We start from the raw sequence: 19,260 nt of genomic DNA, 5'->3' as shown, positions 1-19,260 counted from the left end.
CAAAAGCAACTCCCATTCTTCATTAAAATATCTATCGCCAAGCTGCTCGTATCTGCCCACAGCAAGATGTTTCAAGCATTTCGTGGAACAAAAGGTGGAAATTGGCAGATTTAAAACGCCATGAATGTGCTTTACTGTTGATGGTGTCTCTTCTATGGTGAAAGGGAGCTTTTCTAGCATTTCTATGTTGAGCATTGTGTAACTTTCTAACTTTTTAGCCAATATCTGTTGTCCCCTGGTTAAATTAAAAGCCGCAAACAAGTCACGACTGTTTATATATTTCCATGGGACATGGCCATTTTTTAGAATCTGTAACTTCCAACCTAACTGCATGATGGAGCTCAGCTGCCTTTGCCCATCTTGTAAAATGTCAATTGCAGAAGACACTATGGGGCATATTTATACATTTTGATGCTAAACTGCACTAACGCAGTTTTGCATCAAAGAGTTTAGCACCTGCTTGTTCCATTCCTGAGCATCAGCCGGGCACCATATTTATGGAATAGCGCAAGCCGGCGCAAAGGGTGGGCTAGTGTAAAAAAATATGACGTTAGCCGGGTGGGGGTGGCGGTATAGGAGAAAGGGGTTTTGCACCAAAAATATGACATTAGGCTGGTTAGATGCAAAAGAAATGCATCTAACCAGCCAACCGTCATTTTCTGATGCAAAACCATCCATACTACATGACTCCTGTCTTAGAAAAGACAGGAGTCATGACCACCACCCCAATGGCTAGCACAGGGGACCAGTGTCCCCTGGGCATGGCCATTGCACCCTTTTGCCATTCAGAAGGCCCCAAATTGGGCCCTTCATGGCACTTTAATAAAAAATAAATTACTTACCCTACTTACCTGGGATGGGGTCCCCCATCCTCCGGTGTCCCTCTGGTGTGGGTGGGGGTGTTCCTGGGGCTTGAGGAGGGCACCTGTGGAACCATTGCATGGTGTTTAACCAAGGAAATGGGTCCAAAGGTCCCCTACTCCTGGTCTGACCCAGGCGTTAACTAATGATACAAAGCAAGCTTTGCACCATTATTTAGCCCCTCCTCCCACCCATGCGTCATTTTAGCAGGGGAGGATAAATATGGGGAACTATGTGGTTAGCACCATTTTTTAGATGGGAACACCTACCTTGCATCTCATTGACGCAAGCTAGGTTCATGCATCTAAAAAATGGTGCAAGCTCCAATATGTTTACGTTAGATGGGTCTAACGTCAAAATATGGAGTTAGTCTTGCGCTGAATGTGTGTGTCAAAAAAAGATGCAAATTCTGCACAAGTGGAGTATAAATATGCCCCTATGTTATTAAGAGTGTATATTCTGTTCAGAGTATTCATGCCATTATCGACAACAGCTAAAGCTTTTTGCAAATTATCCTTATCTAGCTGCCTTAAACGTGCAGCCGCTTCCGTTTGCGAAAGCGTCCATATTTCATTGTATATGGCATACAAGAATCGTTTAGAGCGAGGCTTTCATGGACCTAGCAAAAGAACCTGCAAGTCTGTTTCCTTTGATAGAAGATTAAGCTGTTCTTTAACTGCTGCTAAGGTGTTAGTCAGTAAACATTGTTGGCATAGTTTACCCACACTCTATGTGGTAACTATACCCGAGTGTTGACCCAAGACAAAGCGAGGGTCCAGCCGGCTAATCTTGAAACCCTCTAAGAAATTCACAAAATGCACCTGACACGCATTTGTGTCTATTGGCCAAAACAACAACCCACTGGGACTGGAAAGTGTGGAATTATAGCGACCATCCTGAACCCAAGCATACAGGGGCATATTTATAGTCTGTTTGCACCGAATTAGCGCAATTTCTTTTTTTACTCGAATTCAGTACAAAACGAACTCTATATTTATACTTTGGTGCTAGACCAGTCTAGTGCCAAGTTTATGGAGTTAGTAATTTTTTTGGACGTGGAAACCTACCTTGCCTTAATGAGATGCAAGGTAGGCGTTCCCATGCAAAAAAGGACTCTATGGCCTTAAAGCCATATTTATACTCCCATGCAAAAATGGTGCACAGGAGGAAGGAGAGGTCAAAAAATGGTGCAAAGCTTGCTTTGCCCCATTTTTTAACGCTGTGTCAGTGCAGGCGTTAGGGGACCTGTGGGCCTATTTCCATGGTGGAACACCATGGAATAAGTCCACATGTGCCCTCCCCAGGCCCCAGGGACATTCCCACCCACACCGGAGGGACAGCGGAGGATAGGGGACCCCATCCCAGGTGAATACAGGTAAGTATTTGTTTTTTAAAGTGCCATAGGGGGCCTTGAAATGGGCTCCCATACATGGCACAGGGTTCAAAGGCCGTGCCCAGGGGACCCTGGTCCCCTGTGCTGGGTATTGGGGTCGTGGCATGACTCCTGTCTTTTCTAAGATAGGAGTCATGTGGTATGGATGGTTTTGCATCAGAAAATGACTCTAGGCAGGTTAGAGTCTTTTTTTTTACTCTAACCTGCCTAGCAGCATTTTTTGGTGCAAAACCCCCTTCTCCCATACCGCCAGCCCCACCTGACTAACGTAATTTTTTTTACACTAGCTTACCCTTTGCACCGGCTTGCACCATTCCATATTCATGGTGCCTGGCTGGTGCACAGAAATGGTGCTAGCCGGTGCTAAACTTTTTGGTGCAAAACAGCGTTAGTGCAGTTTTGCACCAAAAAGTATAAATGAGGGCCTTAGTTTCTCCTCTGTGACATTTAGGAATGATTGCCAATTGGTGAATTTGCCTGGTGTGGTGATACTGGGCATATTAATTTCCTTTATTTTTGGTAAATGTAGGCAGGATGCTTGTTGAACTATGTGATTTAAGAAGATCATTTGGGCAGGAATAGGGCATGCTCTAAACAAAGCTTCCCTACCCTGAATTTGGCAAACTTGTGTTCCCCAGGCACTCTTCACATGAGTGGTGCTTTCCTAGTATTCATAACCTTCAGCAGCAAGTTGGGAAACAAATGAATCAGAATAAATCAATTTGGTGTCAGTTAGAAAAATCTTTCGTATTTTTGAAGATGGTAATTTGAAATAATAAGAGACTGCATTTGTAGTGTCATACATAGAAAAGTATGCAAATTTGTATGTATACGTTTTGGGGCTCCCCACTGGAGGTGTGAAACAGTGTTGCCATTGTTTGTAGTTAAATACTGATCTATGTCTAGTTGCTCGGTGCAGGTAGTAATGTCCCAATTGATTATAACAGAACATTTCCCCATAATTAGCTATGTTCATGTACACATACACTTTCAAATACAATCTAATTTTGCAGCTCTGCAAGCATTGAATCAACTGTTTGAACACCCCAGTCATTGGAAACAACACCAATTGTAATTACACCAGTCATTGAAATTGTGAATACATATGGAATTTGAATAACTTCAGTAGGCCTGTAAATATCAACATGAACTTCATCCCAAACAATCCCATCTGGGTTTGGTACCACTAAAAGGTTCACAAGGGACAAGTCTCTTTGGACCTTATGTTAGGAAAGATAGGTTGTTAGTACTACATCCACTGGCTCGACAGAAGAACGTTCAGGAAGATACTGACCATTTATCAAGAGAAAGAAAACAGTCACAAAACCAATCCATGACAGAAAGGCAAGCAATGTCAGAAATATCCACGGATAATTCCATAATTAAAAAAACAAATAATTATTTTTAAGCCATATATACAGCTTATGTGTCTTTGAAACAGTTTCAGTAGCAGGTGCAGATAAGGTTGAAGAAAAGTCATTAAGGTCGATGAAGTAACCAGAAACGGTCTCTCCATGTACAGGAGCCGGTACATTACTGGTGGATGGATCCACTTCGCATGGAGGTTCATAGTAAACGGTGTTGTCAGTTTGTGTTGAATTGGAGTTGAAAATAGCCACATCTTGGACAGCTCTTGTCGGTGTAATGGTAACAGAAATCAGCAGAAGCTCATTTCCACCCTCCCCATGCTAGAGGGGGCATTTGTAGCAGCATTGTACATGTGTATATATTCAGAAGTGTTGTTCTTTCTTCTTTGAAGACGTATATCCTGTAGGGTAGTGAGAGGGAACCAGGGACTACCCAAGGGACCCTGAGTCTACTGTGCAAAGTCGGCCACATGGTGCAATTTGATGTTGACAATCGAGTCAAATCTGTTTGCTTTGGAACCAGACAGCGGTGGTAGTATGACAGTTCTGGTGCCTTGGATTCCCAGGACTTGGACCGGTGCTCTATAAGATGGGCCAAATTCCTTCTTCACAGCAATCTCACAAACCAGTTCCCCAACTTTAGGAATCTAGCCTGTAGAAGTTGTTGGTAAATCCCTTATTCCTAAGGTGGCAGCACTGGCGGATGAATTATCATCACAAAATTGCTGAAGCTCCTGTAAGACAGTGAGACGGTATTTATGTCAAAAGTTGTCTGCTGCCACCATACCAGGGCCATCTAGATCTGGGACATACATAGGTAACCCAAGGGGAATCTTGTAAGAAGTGCATCCTCCAAGGACTGTCTTGGCAGATTATTCAGTGCTCTCTGGACCCCATATAGGTGATGAAGCCAACTGCAGCCTGAACCTAATACTCTAGCTGTTAAGAACTGCTTTAGGTTACGATTCCTCTTCTCCACAACTCTATTACCCTCGGGATGAAATGGGGAAGAGTAATGAAGCTCAGCACCCATCATCCCCATGGTGTCCCTAAATGCCCTAGAGGCAAAAGCAGAGCCCTGATCTGAGTGGAATACTGCAACCGCATATGTACTGATAAAGACCAGCAAGTTTTTTACAACAGTTCAAGAGTCAGCTGACCGCTGTGGCCATACCCACAGGAATCTAGAACAGGAATCAACAGCGCCTAAGATGTATTTGTATGCATCATCAGGTTGTAGGGGACCACAATGGTCCAGGTACACACATTGTAGTGGCCTTTTGGACACCAAGAGGGATGTCTGCGATGGACGTTTGATGTTTGAGCCCTTTATTTGCAGGCAAATGTCGCAACAAGGAACATATTGCTTGATCTGTTTGTATAGACCCGGCCACCAGAAGCGTTTCTGCAAGAGTGTTATTGTGACACCCTCATGCACTGCTTTGATGACATCTAATCTCTGGTCTTGGTTGGGGATCACTCGATCTTCTACCCCAGGAAGTGTCGCAAAGTCAACATTCTGTGTACTGTTGTGATAGGAATGTTTTGTAGGGTATGTTTTTGGAAGAGGCTTGAATTTCATTATCCAATCTTGTGTGAGAACGAGTCACTGCAGCAACAGAAGCCGTAGCTACTGCTGTTTTGGCCGCTTCATCAGCCAAGGTGTTGCCAATAACGAGTACTCCTACACGTTGGTGGCCCAATGTAAGTACTACATGAGCATCAACAGCTTATCCTTAAGATCAGCCACCCTCCCCCACAGAGTACTGTGTTATGGTGTTCCTCTTTCAGTCTCTGAACCAGTTCAACCGCCAATGATTAAGGTAATCATTGTAGGACTGGACACAGTTTTGCGAATCACACACAGTCAATGTGACGTGTCTTGGATCTGTATGTTCCAGTGCCAAGCTAAGAGCTTTAAGCTCAGCCAGGTGTGCTGTGCAGTAAGCTCAGCCAGGTGTGCTGTGCAGTCCTATAGGGTCTGTGTGTAGGTATTGTGAGGGTACAATACACCATCCCTCATCACTCCGCTCATGGCGACACAAGCGGCTGGCTGAGTATTAATGTTTTGTATCTATAGTTGGTTGTGCTGAACCATCAGTGTATATGACAGTGTGATATCTGTCATGTGGCAAGATGTTAAGAGGTGCAGGGTACTCCTGCTCATATTGGAGAAATTCTTGTGTTTGAAGTTTTGGGTCAAAGTTGTAGTCAACATCAGTGGCAGTTGGTGAGGTTGCTCATTGAATCCAATGTGGATGTAATGCTTTGGAATTAGAAACGCTTGCTTTGGTGGCGGCCTCTAAGGCTGGCACTGGGATAACGACAATAATGCATTTTCCTTGGGCAAGTGGCCATCTGTACAGCAGCCAGAATTTTTTCTGTGGGTGCGGTGCATTGTTCTACATTGGAATATAAATGTGATTTATATGCTATGGGCACCATGTCGCCCTCATTAAAGGTGGCATAGGTGAACACAATGGCACCAGCAATTATTCTGATGACCATATTTGATTTATTGTCACATGTGTGTAAGTGTTTTGCTTCTCGCATGTCCTGCTGCAATCCTCTAAGGGGGTGCATGTGTTCAACTGTCCAGTGTCTGCTCGAAAAATATGGGTAAATTAGATCAGTGAGATGCGTGATGCGTTGTGCATAATCTGGAATGTAAGTTCTGCCAAAGTTGAAGAAACCTAGTAAAGACTACAGTTTCTTGATAATGTTTGGTGGTTGAAGTTGAGCACATTTTTCTAAAATGTGCAGGGCCAGGCTCTTACCTTATTTTGATAGCTCATATCCCAGGAACAATACACTGAGTAGGCCTATTTTAGTTTTCTTGAAATTTAATTGGTAGCCAAAGGCTGTGAATCCTAGAATGAACCGATCAACCCTAGCAAGATGAATGTTGATGTTGTCATCTGGAAGATAGATGGCAACCAAATAGGACAACGCCTTGTGGTCAAAATCATGCAATATTGATGTTACACGGGTTGATAACACTGGGCCCTGCAGCAAACAACAAAAGCATTTTCAAATGAGAATGCACTCAGGCCCCGACTTGCATGTGCAAAGTTCTGGCAGAAGAAACCGTGGGAAATAGCCAAGGTTGTTTTGTATTTTTTACACACTATAGGCCAGATTCAAGGGAAAATGATGATGCGCGTCACTGCACCAAATTTGGAAGCGTCGTGCACCGTAATTTTCACAATGCAGGGATGCACTGTATTTAATAGAATACGGCACACCCCTGTGCTCCCCACTGCGCCGGTGCTGAATTTGCTGCTGTGCACCAATGTATCCTCTCTTGCACCATTGTGAACACCTTCCTGCACAAAAACAATCTTAAATGGTGATTCGCTCTTTCTATGTGAGACGCTGAATACAACACGCTTAGAAAGAGCAAACAAATGAGGAGAAACAAAACATTTCTCCTTGTTGTGCCCTGTTAACGCCACCCCTGTGGTGGTGTTAGATTTGGCGCTGTCTCAGGTTTATGATAACTCATAAATCTGGGGCAGTGTCAAAATGCAATGGGTGTTGCTGTGGAACACCCACAGCAACACCTATTGCATGCCCCTTCCTCACAAAGTGCTGCGTGTGAAGGGATTGTATTTACAAGGTGACGTTAAGCCACAAAAAGTGGCTTAGCGCCATCTTGTAAATACGGCGCTGTGCATAGTGCCACTGGAGCATCACTAAAAGTGACGCTCCCGTAGTGCAAGGAGCTCTTAAATATGCCCCATAGTTGTTAATTAGTGCAGTGCTGTGTGAATTTTGTATTGCATGTGTAATTGTGTCTGCAATCTAAGATTATTCTATTCAATGGTCTGGTTTTGCAACAGGGAATAACGGGTTACTCATTGCAGAGACACAGTGCTCTATTACTCCCTGGTACTCGAGCGGAGTGAGTATTTCTCTTATTGGAGCTTTGGCCTCGTGTGTAACAGGATATTGAGGCTGAAGCTGGGATGTAGACCTGATATTTATTACATGGTAGGGGGAATCCTTATCCCAAGCTACATGGCTGTGGTATAGCAAAGGCACCTGTCCCAAAGCTCCCTTAACAGTGTAGGTTTGATCATGCACTAGAGGCGGTAAAACAGAGGGGAAAAAAAGCAAAATGGCAGCTCCCCCATGTGGGAGCTTACGGATGTGTTCAGGTTGCCAATCTCTTTCTGCCAATAGGATGTCACAATTAAGTTAATCCCCCAAAAATGACATTAATGGTGCGCTCTATGTCTCCCTCAATTTTGATGTTTAAATCATAGCCGTGTCGGGAAAACATGTCCATCCGTAATCTCGACTGCAAGAAAGTCGTTAGCTGCTGTCGCATCCAGATGATCTTTCAGACTCTGGCGACATATCCTGACTTCTGCCGCACTGCCCAGCAAGGTCACTGCCCACATTTTGTTCTTCAGCAATGTTCTCAAGTTTGCTGGCATGTTTAATTGAAATTGCTGCCACCTTTTTCATCTTAAATTGTGGCTTTTATTGTGGGGATTTGTCTTCTTTCTAATCTGTAGACTGCTGTGAATATTTCTTCTGTTTCGTGTAGTCAGGACGTTGTCTGACCGGACCACTCTCTCACTAAATCTATCTGGTGCGTCATGAAAGGAACGAGAGGGACGTGAATCAGTATATCTGTGAGGAGCCTATATATTTTTTCTATTTCTGAGATTACGTCTCCTTTCAGAGCTCTCCGGATGTGGAGAGTCTGCTTTCTGACTGCAGTACTTTTGCAATTTGGTAGGTGTGAAATGTGTATGTTGTAGTTTCTTCCTCAGAAAAGGTAACCCAGGAATAGAATGTTTCTGTTTGGTAAGCTTCACGAGCTTCCACAATTAATGTGACATCCCCGCCCTCATCTGTTAAGCCACGGGCTACTAAATGTTATGTTAATGGGTATCTGACATTTTCTGAAAGGTCTATGGCATTAGCCATGTTAAGTAATGAAACAGAGAAGGAACACCAAAAGGGGGGAAGTCCTTTTCAAGAGTTAAAGCTTGAACAACCTACAGCCTAGTTAGGTGCTCCCTGTTCAGCTGAGGAGGATTATCTTCCACAAGGCCACGGACATCTCCATATAATGGTACTTAGGGGTGGGACAGAGATACTCAGGACATCTGTAAATTAGTGCCAAAACACCATCGTTGGTGGCCCGTGTCGTAATTGGACTCTCTCCCCTAGGCAAGACTGCTGGTTCAGAGATGACATCACCTTTGTTTGTAGACAACTAAGCCAATCCTACAACAAGTCTCAACTGTCAGTGACAATCCCTCTGTTGCCCTGGGGTCAGGGTAGGGGAAAGGTTTACACCCTCCACTGACCCATCTTGCTCTTTTGATGACGGGGGGGTCAGGGAGAGGTTCACTATCCTCCTTCACCCCATCATCCGTCACCAACAGCATGGTGACCTCAGACCTCTTATAGCGGGGTTTGAGATGGTTGATGTGAAGGACCCTTAAGGAGTGCTTGGGGGTCTTCAGGTCCACCAAGTAGGTGTCATTCCCCTTCCTCTTTATTACCTCATAAGGCCCAGCCCAATGGTCTTGGAGCGTCCTGCGCTGCATTGGCTCCATCACCCATACTTTCTGTCCAGGCTGAAATTCCACAGAGATAGCCTTCTGTTCGTACCACTGCTTCATCACCTCCTGGCTTGCCTCCAAGTTCTCAGAAGCCTTCTTCCAGAACTTGGCCATCTGGTTCCTGAGGGTTAGCATGTAGCTAACCACATCCTGGAGAGGTTTCTTGAGTGCTTGCTCCCACCCCTCTTTAACCAGACTGAGAGGTTTCCTTACAGTGTGACCATACAGAAATTCAAAGGGGCTGAATCCAACCCCCTTCTGTGGTACCTCCCCGTAAGCAAAGAGCAGGCAGGCCAAGAGGTCGTCCCACTTCTGCCTCAGGGGGTCAGGCAGGCCCCAAGTCATGCACTTCAGGGTCTTGTTGAAGCTCTCAACAAGCCCATTGGTTTGTGGATGATAGGGCGTGGGGAACTTATAAGTAACTCCACATTCCTTCTACATAGAATGCATGTATGCTGACATAAAGTTGGTGCCCCTGCCAGAGACCACTTCTTTGGGGAAACCCACTCTGGTAAAAATCCCCATTAGGGCCCTAGCTACTGCAGGTACAGTTGTAGTCCTCAGAGGCATGGCCTCTGGGCATCTTGTACCATGGTCTACCAAGACTAGAATAAACCTGTTGCCAGAGGCTGTCTTGGGCTTAGATTATGCCCCAAGTGTGGATGCAAAGATATTTCTCGTAACCTACCTTTGTGAATACCAAAAAGTGATAAACATAGACTTTTTGTATAAACTTAGACTAAAATCTAGAGTGTGTATTTGCAATATTCACAAAGCAATATTTAAATTATTGTCTTGTAAGGCGATCAACACCATACACCAGGGTGAAGTTGAGACCTTCGGGGATCCCAATCCTACCAGTAAATGTAAATAGGGCATGGTTTTAGCTCTGTCAGGATTGCGTGTGATCTATTATAGTCGTAACATTGTGATGTGTATGGGGTTGTATCATTTACCTGTAACCAATTTACAGTAAGCGTACAAACACAAAATCGATTCGAAATTAATTACAGCATGGAATCCACTTTATTAATGGCAGCAGACCATATAAGTCGGCAGGTTGATCTTGGGGGAGTGGCTATTCTGGTCTTGCTCGATCTGTCTACAGCCTTTCACACCATATCACCATCTTTCATGGTGCAAAGGCTGAGACAAGCAGGAGTGTGCGATGATGCATTAAAACTGCTAGAATATTTCCTGACTGAGAACTCTCATGATCATTTGTGGCGATTTTAGGGCCCCCCAATTCCAGCTTCCGTGCTGGATCCCTCAGGGTTCTTCGCTGAGCCCTCCGCTTTTTAATTTGTACTTGTCCCTGCAGGCCAATTTAGTGTGCTCCTTTGGCTGTCAAGCCTTCTCCTATGCAGACGATACCCAAATCATTGTCTCCATCTCTGATGATTTGGCTGATGTGGCCAAGAAATGTAGCTTCTATATGGCTGCAGTCAGCAGTTGGATGAAGACTAACTGGCTTAAAATTAATGGAGAAAAAACTTAAATCATGTTTTTTTGGGGCAGAGAATTCCATCTGGTCGAATTGTTGGTGGCCTGAAACCTGTGGGATGCTCCCATTGCCAGTTAACACAGCTAAAAGCCTGAGGGTGGTCTTTGATAATGCTTTGACCTTTGACACCCAGTTAAATAAGACAGTAAGCATATACTTCTGGATCATCAAGACCCTTAATAAAATCCTTTTCCTCTTACCCCAGGAGTTGAGGGCTACAGCAGTCAGAGTGCTTATTACATCTCGCCTGGACTACTGCAATACCCTCTTTTTGAATGCAAACCAATATTCTTTGAACAAACTGCAGATGATTCAAAACGGGGCTGCTAGAGTGGTTCTAGGTTTGTCCAAAGCATGCTCTGTCAGAGAAGACGAGGTCCCTCCACTAGCTTCTTGTTAGGAAGAGAGTAACCTTTATATCGGTATGTTTAGTGCATAAGGCTCCCTACCAGAGGGATGCAGTCTATCTCAGGACTGCCTTTATGTGGTATACCCCTAGTGAGGTTATTAAGATCCGCTGGGCAAAGAAAGGTTGTTATCCCCAGGTTTCATAAGACCAGATGAGGGGAACGTGCCTTTTCAGTAGCAGCAGCAAGGCTGTGGAACAGCCTTCCTGAGCCTATTAGGATGGTTGATTTATATCTTCTGTTTCACAGGCAGGTTAAAACTTGGCTCTTTAGATCTTCTTAGTTGGGTAGGGGTTCTTTGTTTTGGAGTGGGTGGCCTTTTGACTTCTCCCTATGAACTGATGTCTGACTGCTCTTTGATGCCTTATGGTTAAAGGCACTTTATGAAATATATGAATACAATGCATTAAGCTCGGTGACGGGTGCTCTCTTACTAGAAAAATCCCTACCACTCGTGGTGTGAAACACGGATGTGTGCTTGCTCCCCTTCTTTTTAATTTGTTCATCGCAGACATGTCAACGTCTCTTGACGCTGGTAACTCTCATCCCCCTAACATTGGTGGCCTCAGGCTCAGTCATCTGTTTTACACCGATGATCTTGCATTATTTAGTTACATTAAGATTGGCCCTCAACGGCTGTTTAACCAACTTGCATCTTATACTTCAGAGAATCAACTGGAAGTTAATCTGCTTACAACCAAAGTGGTCTCCTTTGGAAGGAAAAAACATTCGGGCTCCAGTTGGTACTATAAAAGCTGTAAACTCGTTTCTGACCAGTCTTACAAATATTTAGGAGTGCACTTCAATTCCAGGGTCAGTTTTGTTAAACACAAGAAGGAGATCGAACTCAAAGCTGTGCCATTGCAGGTGGCCTTTTCCAAATTATCCAGAGTTTTAAAGGGGCCGACCCTCCTTCCCCTAATGGAAGTTATGAGAGCAAAGATTATCCCTTTACTGTGACTATGGTCAAGAAATTCTGTTGGGTAAAGGCTCCTGCCTATAAAATAGGCTGGTCAATAAAATCTATAAGAGTGTCTTTCATGTCCCGCGCCTTGCTTCAACTGCGCAGGTACGGTTGGAATCTGGGCTTCTGCATTTGGGGGCAGTTGGTGCCGGTGCTTCTTTGAAGCTCTGTCATAAGCTGTCGTGCCATGGATGGTCGTTTGGAGGCAATCTTGTGGCAAGAGATCAGTGAGTCTAAACCAACGGGATCAGACTTCCATTTTTTGGCTGAATGCAAATGGCGACTGGGTGCCGATGATCTTTGGGCAAGTAATCCCCTACCATTCTCTGTTCAAACTAGATGTAAAAAGGTTCATTCAACTGTATTCATATCACTCAGATCGCTCTCTTCTTGCTCAACGGAAGCATGCCTGATCAGTAATTAAATCCTTTAAGCCAGGTACCCCTTCTAGCTTTCTTCCCTGTTCTTATGGGTTCCGGTGGAAAAAGGCCTTCATGGCCTTAAGGATGGCAATTGGGGTGTCTTGAAACATCTACCTTAATGGCGGCTAACTTCCGGGGAAGGCATGACATGCAGAGGCTAAGCAATGCAGATAAAACTATTGATCATGTGGTTTGTCTGTACCCAGCTTTACTAAAGGAGCGTAGATTTCTGCTTCGGAACAAATGGAACGAACTGGGAATTTGTTCCTGTCGACAGCCTATCATCCAGTCTCTGGACCCTGCTAATTCAATGCTAAATGTGTTATTGACTAAGTTCATTAAAATTGCCCAATCGAAATTCAGTGGCACTGTGAGCAATGGATAAGTATGAGTGGAATTTTTCCCCCGGTCTTGTCATACTCCCTGTTAATGGCATATGTTGGTATTTATTGTAGTCATTATTAATGCACCACGCACTTCAGGGCCTGGGCTTTATGTATTTTGTCTTGTTATGTATTATGCAGAGTTCTGGGCTTGGTGGTTTATTCTATTTTATATTCTAGAACTGTTTTATACTTTTAGGCAGGAATGCTTTCTTTTTAATATGTCGTGTGTCCTAATCACGGTGTGTTTTTAGCATGTATTCAGCTTTTGATTGCATTTGTCATTTTTTTTCCTTGTTTTCTTTCCTTTTTGTTTAATTGTATTGGATTTTATTATTTGTACAATAAATTATGAATCCACTGCAAATACAACTGAAGTTTAACAGTAAATTGTTAAATGGCCATGCATGTATGGGCAATGTATGCAGGCCCAAATGAATCATGCTTCTTTACCTGCTGTGGAAATGTTTGCATGCTTATGGCACATGTACCATCATCTGAAACTAAATATACAGATAGTCAACATTTCTTTTGTCTTACACCCATAACACGGCACAAACGGAACAACCTATTATTGCCCAAATGTTGCAGCAAAGTGGAATGAGGTAGTGTGAGCTTGTCTTGACATGGTATGCTTGCTTATGTCCATATTTGATAATGAGACAGGTGCTGGTGAAGTGGAACATATAACCCAGACAACATTCCCAATAATCACCATTACAGTCTCATATAATCAGAATAACAGAAAATGTAAATGTGTTTTCAAAATGCAACTTTTACTATTGTTGTTTAGCTATAATATGCTCATACATGCTGCACATGTTTAAGCTTGCTAACAAAATGAGTTCAGTGTGAAAGACAATAGGCATGATCAGACATTCATGCTGATCAACCAGTAAAATGTTTTGTGATCCAAACCTGTACCAGTAGCTATGTGTGAAATCACATTTCCTAATTGGACAAACTTTGTGACCGTGTCAGCTGGCTAGCCATCACCAACCAACAATTCTTCCTATGATAGATGCTGCAAATGTTGGGTGATGGGCAAAATTATTCGTAATCATTGTTTAGTGTCATCCTGGTGGACAAATGGGGGCATATTTATATTATGTTTGCGCCGGATTTGCGTCATTCTTTTTAATACAAATCCAGCGCAAACTTAACTCCATATTTATATGTTGGTGCTAGATATTATAAAATATTGGAGTTGTAGTAATTTTTTGCCTGTAGAAAACTACCTTGTGCCAATGAGATGCAAAGTAGGCGTTCCCAGGCAAAAAATGACTCTAAGGCCCTAGTGCCTTATTTATCGTCCCGTGCAAAAATCACACACGGGAGGAGGATGGCCTTAAATAATGGCGCTAAGCCTGCTTAGCACCAATATTTAACGCCTGGGTCAGGGCAGGCGTTGGAGGACCTGTGGGCCTTTTTCCATGGTCAGAGACCATGGAAACAGGCCACAGGTGCAATTCCCTGTCCCCAGGGACACCCACACCTGGAGGACACCTAAGGATGGGGGACCCATCCCAGTTAAGTCCAGGTAAGTATGTTTATTTTTTTTTGCAAAGTGCTAGGGGGGGGCGGAGGCTACCTTGGGCCCCCCTACTTGACACTGTGCCCAATGGCCACGCCAAGGGGACTGGCCGTTGGGCTGAAGGGCATGACTTCTGTCTTTACTTGGCAGGAGTCATGTCCGTGGGGGTTGTGCGTGGAAATAAGTACGCTAATCAGGTTAGTCATTTTTTTTACTCTAGCCTAACTAGCGCCATTCATTCACGCACAACTTCCAGTTTCCCCTACGCACCCCACCCATTTAGCGTCAATAATTTTGACGCTAACTGGGCCTTACCGCCAGTTAGCGTCATAGCTTAAATAAGATTCCTGGCTGGCATCCAAGGATGGCGCTAGTTGGCGGAATACTTTTTGGCGCAAACCTGCGCTAACGCAGGTTTGCGTCAAAAAGTACAAATCAGGGCCATGGTATCTGAACATGTGTTGCTGTAAGGATGTTAGTACATTGCCACTAGGAATCATTTACTTTGCTACAGCACTTTTGCAACAATTAACCTGAGGTTTAGCAGCTGTAATCCAGCCTCAGGGGTACCAGAGCGTCGCTCAAAGTAGTTCATATCATACATTTGTGACATGGGGTGACCGCAGAAAGATTACACAGATACCATGGAGGATGTAAGGATGTAGGCCACCACTCTGTTCTGCCATGGTGTTGGACAATTCATTATCAGACTGCTTTTCTGATGCACACAGCAAGTATAGATTTCCACATGGCAGGGCATGGCCATATGGCTTGGCAGATCGTGACAGGATGTAATTAATATTACCTCAATGCAGACAGATTATGTTAGAGTACATTGGGCACATGTCACCAGTCTGCAAATGGAAATGTAATTACATGCCTTACTCATTGCTTCATATACTTGATGTGCCAATTCTGAGAGACATTCATACACTGGAAAGGAGTTGTTGATTTTCATGCATTGTGGAAAAGACCACGTGTAGGTATGGACTGTGTCAGCAGCATCAAGCCCATTACACTGCTCACCTACTGGTGCGTTACTTCTACTGGCTAGCACTAACGCTGTCCCCCTTGACTCATGGTACAAGGTTAACTGCTATATAAAGCACAAACTCTTTGTTCATATGAGAATTGCAGCATGCATGCATGCTTGCATGCACACACTCCTGACATGCAGAACCTTTTTGTTAATGTGAATCAAGGAAAGCAGCCTTGCTGAAATGTTTATACAGACACTAAGATATATTAAGATCACCATGATATTGCTACAACTGTATACCATAAGCTACTTTTGGGATTCCTGGTATTTGCCAGAGTCTATATTGGTGAACTGTCCAACAGGTCTGTTTTACGGGTGGAAGCTATCCAACCTCCATCTATGTTTTGACTATCTGACACAGAGTAAATCCATACTTTGCCTTGCATATTTCCAGATGGGTAAACCAATGCAGAAGCACACTTCTGTTACTTACTTTTTTTAATGGTAAAATTAACTTTTTGGTACTTGCTTGACGTAACTCATTTCACCTATGTTAATGACCAGAACAAACCCAGTTGCATGCTGAAATACCAACACCAAGTGTCCAAATCTGACACATCATGCTTTCAACTCAGTCTCAGAAATGATATGGCTACTATTAAGTTTATGCTGACACTGCCACACTGTATACCTACTCTGCCAGTACTTGAGTATGTTTGCCTTGTTTGATTAGGAAAAGTATATGTTTAAAAGGTATATTGTACACATCTCTATCCCAATATGTCGTTTTGAGCTGGCCAGCTACATGTAATGGTCTGCAAATGTGAGCCTATCATTGCAGACATCATGTACATTTTCAACTTTAGCTGATACATATTTTCTTTACCTCCCCAGACAACATAGGAGGCAAATCAGCACTACATAAGACTGGAGCGCTACCGCTAAATCTGCAACGTCACTAAGGCATACAAGAAGATGGGCACCTTGTATGAACAAGGAAAGGCGGCTGTAACCTGGAACAAAGGCAGGTGGGAAGAACAGAGACATTAGAAGGCCAAACCACGACAGGAGAGTGCCTGACAGCTGGAGGATTAACATAAGGCCATTCCAGGAATATTGTCTGCCCATCCAGTGCAAGCCACATAGGCCATGGACACAACCCCTGCCGTAGGCTCCTCATTTGAGTTACATGCCCTGAAAGGCCTTCAGGAACTCAAAAGACCTATGACAACCTCTGAGGGTGAGCTGTCAAGCCTGTGGGACATCATGTTAATGTTATGTAGGCAATGGAGCACTTCAGTAGGCAGATCTAACTGTCCCTCAAGCTTTTCCCTATTTGTTTACATGTTCTTTATTAGAGATAGTTATGTATGCATAGTGTAGAAAAGGATTTCGGATAGGTCTGGTGTAGGTTAGTGTATGTTTGTTAAATATTTTCCTGGTAGTAGTTTTTAGGTGTGTTTTTAGATGGGTATGTTTTTAGTAGGCGGTAGTTGATATTTAGTGTGTGTTTTAGCAAAGATACATTTAAAAAAATACAAAAAAGTGTTTAGATTTAAATGTGTAGGTAGTGTATATTTATGATGTGGTTGTGTTTTGTATTGTGCTGTGTATATATATTAAGGGAGGCAGGGGTAGATGTTTAACCTGTCATTTGTGTTCAATAGTTAAGAAAGTTTAGGATAAGTTAACATAGTGTATGGTAGAGTTAAGGTTAGTTAGGATAGGCTAGGTAGGTGTAGGTAGTTTTTAGTTGGTATAGTGTAATGTATTGTTAAGTTAATGTAGGCTACATAGGAGTAGTTAAAATAGATTTGTGATATATATATATATATATAAACACTTTTTCTTCTTTCACTACCTTGTCATCATTTCTTAATTATGATTTGCTAGCATGGAGTAAGTTGAGTTGAGTACATGATGTAGCAATTCCCTGCAGTGTTTCTAGATGTGAGTTACTTCGTGAGAGGCCTCTGGACAAGAATCAGTCTATCTCGCAATCGAATCACCTGAGGACTCTTCACCATTCTTTGGACACTGTCAATGGTCCGCTTCATGTGAACTGACGCACAGCCCAACACAGATAGTCACCTACTGTAGCACTGTCTGTGTAGGATATGCTACATGTATAGTAGGGATGGTTCTGTCAATCCAGAGTACCCATTCCTGGCTGTGCTGGGACACACGCTGCTGCCTGCCACTTACTAACTCAGCCTTGCACCATTGAACCTGTAAGTCATTGTTGTTAGCTGGTTCATAATCATGGATGTGGCCCCCACCTGCCTGCAGAACCTCAATCATCCCTGGAATTTAGTACTTGCTAAATGTGGCATTTCATGCATGTTACTTTGTTCAACTATTTGCTAACTTAGAAAACGATGTATCATGTTTCCTCTTCCTGGGTCTGCGCTCTGGCTCATTATTAGTGAAATGTGTGTATATTGTACAATTGATGTAATGTGTGGTTACACTCACCCTCTATGCATGTGAGGTTTCTGAGGGGCTAATGAACCAATACACCCTATGTATTCTGGTGTGCCTTTCAACGCCATTTATCCATTGACATAGGACCACAAATACGTATTGCTTTCATTACATGCATACTGACATCTAAGTTGTTGCACACAGCGTCTACATCCTTGAGTGGCGTTGTTTTGATGCTAAATCAGAAGGGTTCTGGGCATGAGCATCTGCATATTGTCAGTTCATGCATAATTGTAGTACTTATGGGATATCCTACAAGAAAGCATTGAAGCTATCATATGTGCTTAATCATGTAGTCATGATCACTGAGCAAGATATATGTGAATGCATGCCTTACAGGACACACGTTTTTCAGGTGGGCATTAGTGTGATTATTAATGCCTTTTCACTGTGTGCCAGTCAAATAACTGATGCTTAATGTAACACCATGGCACTCAATATTTAAATGAGACTTTACACTTAATGCAATGGCAGTGGATGTACATGATGCTTGGGCATATCCAACCTAGGTAGTAGGTGATAGTGACTGTAGAGCTATTTCCTTGAGATGCTAAGAAGTGGCTTTTGTAGGAACACAACCAACATTGTCTAGTTAGTCCTATCTGAAACAGACATACAACACGCTGGTACATGGGAGTGCATTTATTTTTCATGTTTGTACATAGGCATTAACAAATTTGCAGTTCTTCTAGCAAGAACCCTAACATTGTTTGAGAACAAAGATTGTCCAGACCGAGTCCATATGGGATACATGTCATGTGACATGTCAAGGTGGGGAGAATTCCAGTGAGCAGGATGGCCAAATAGCCATTAGGGAAGGTAAGCCTAATCAACAGCCCACAAATGGATCAGATAAATAGGTGGGCATACACAAAGGTGACAAAGGAGGAGGCATGATGATAAACACAGGTCCAATGAAAAACTGGCCAAGAGGCACAGGCAAATATTAATGGGCAGTTTGCCACCAGAAATTGGTGAAGTCTACATCTTCCTTCTCTGATGTGTGTTGTACATCCTTTGAGGGTGGTGGTGTTTGTGCAGGAGCATTGGAGGCCCACATACACCAGGGGCAAAAGATGTGGCTGCCCTGGTTTGTAGTGGGTACCTTGGGTACTTACACCTTATACCAGGTCCAGTTAGCACTTATTAGTGAAATGTAGTAGTGTTCTAGCAGCTTAGGCTGATCGAGGTAGCTATAGCAGAGCAGCTTAGGCTGAACTAGGAGACATGCAAAGCTTATGCAATACCACTTATACTTACACAGTACTTATACTCAAGCAAAGACAATACTCAGTGTTACCAAAAATAAAGGTATTTATTTGGTTTACACAGTACCAAAAATATCTTCGAGACAATAGTCCTTCTGGCGGTAAGTAT

The 19,260-nt window shown here is 43.3% G+C and overlaps 1 protein-coding gene across 1 annotated transcript in view; it reads left to right on the top strand.

The window, feature by feature from the left end:
* Positions 1-17,934, top strand: part of RLIG1 (RNA 5'-phosphate and 3'-OH ligase 1) — a 204,438-nt gene extending 186,504 nt beyond the window's left edge. Inside the window, exon 8 of the mRNA XM_069229620.1 lies at positions 16,294-17,934. The gene's annotated coding sequence lies outside the window, so the exon portion shown is untranslated. The remainder of the gene's footprint in view (positions 1-16,293) is intronic.
* The last annotated feature ends 1,326 nt before the right edge of the window (positions 17,935-19,260 follow it).

The sequence above is a fragment of the Pleurodeles waltl genome, chromosome 4_1 (genome assembly GCF_031143425.1).
Source record: "Pleurodeles waltl isolate 20211129_DDA chromosome 4_1, aPleWal1.hap1.20221129, whole genome shotgun sequence".
In the NCBI taxonomy this organism is placed as follows: Eukaryota; Metazoa; Chordata; class Amphibia; order Caudata; family Salamandridae; genus Pleurodeles; species Pleurodeles waltl.
Note: the sequence above shows the minus strand (reverse complement) of the source record. Positions and strands in the feature narration are given on the sequence as shown.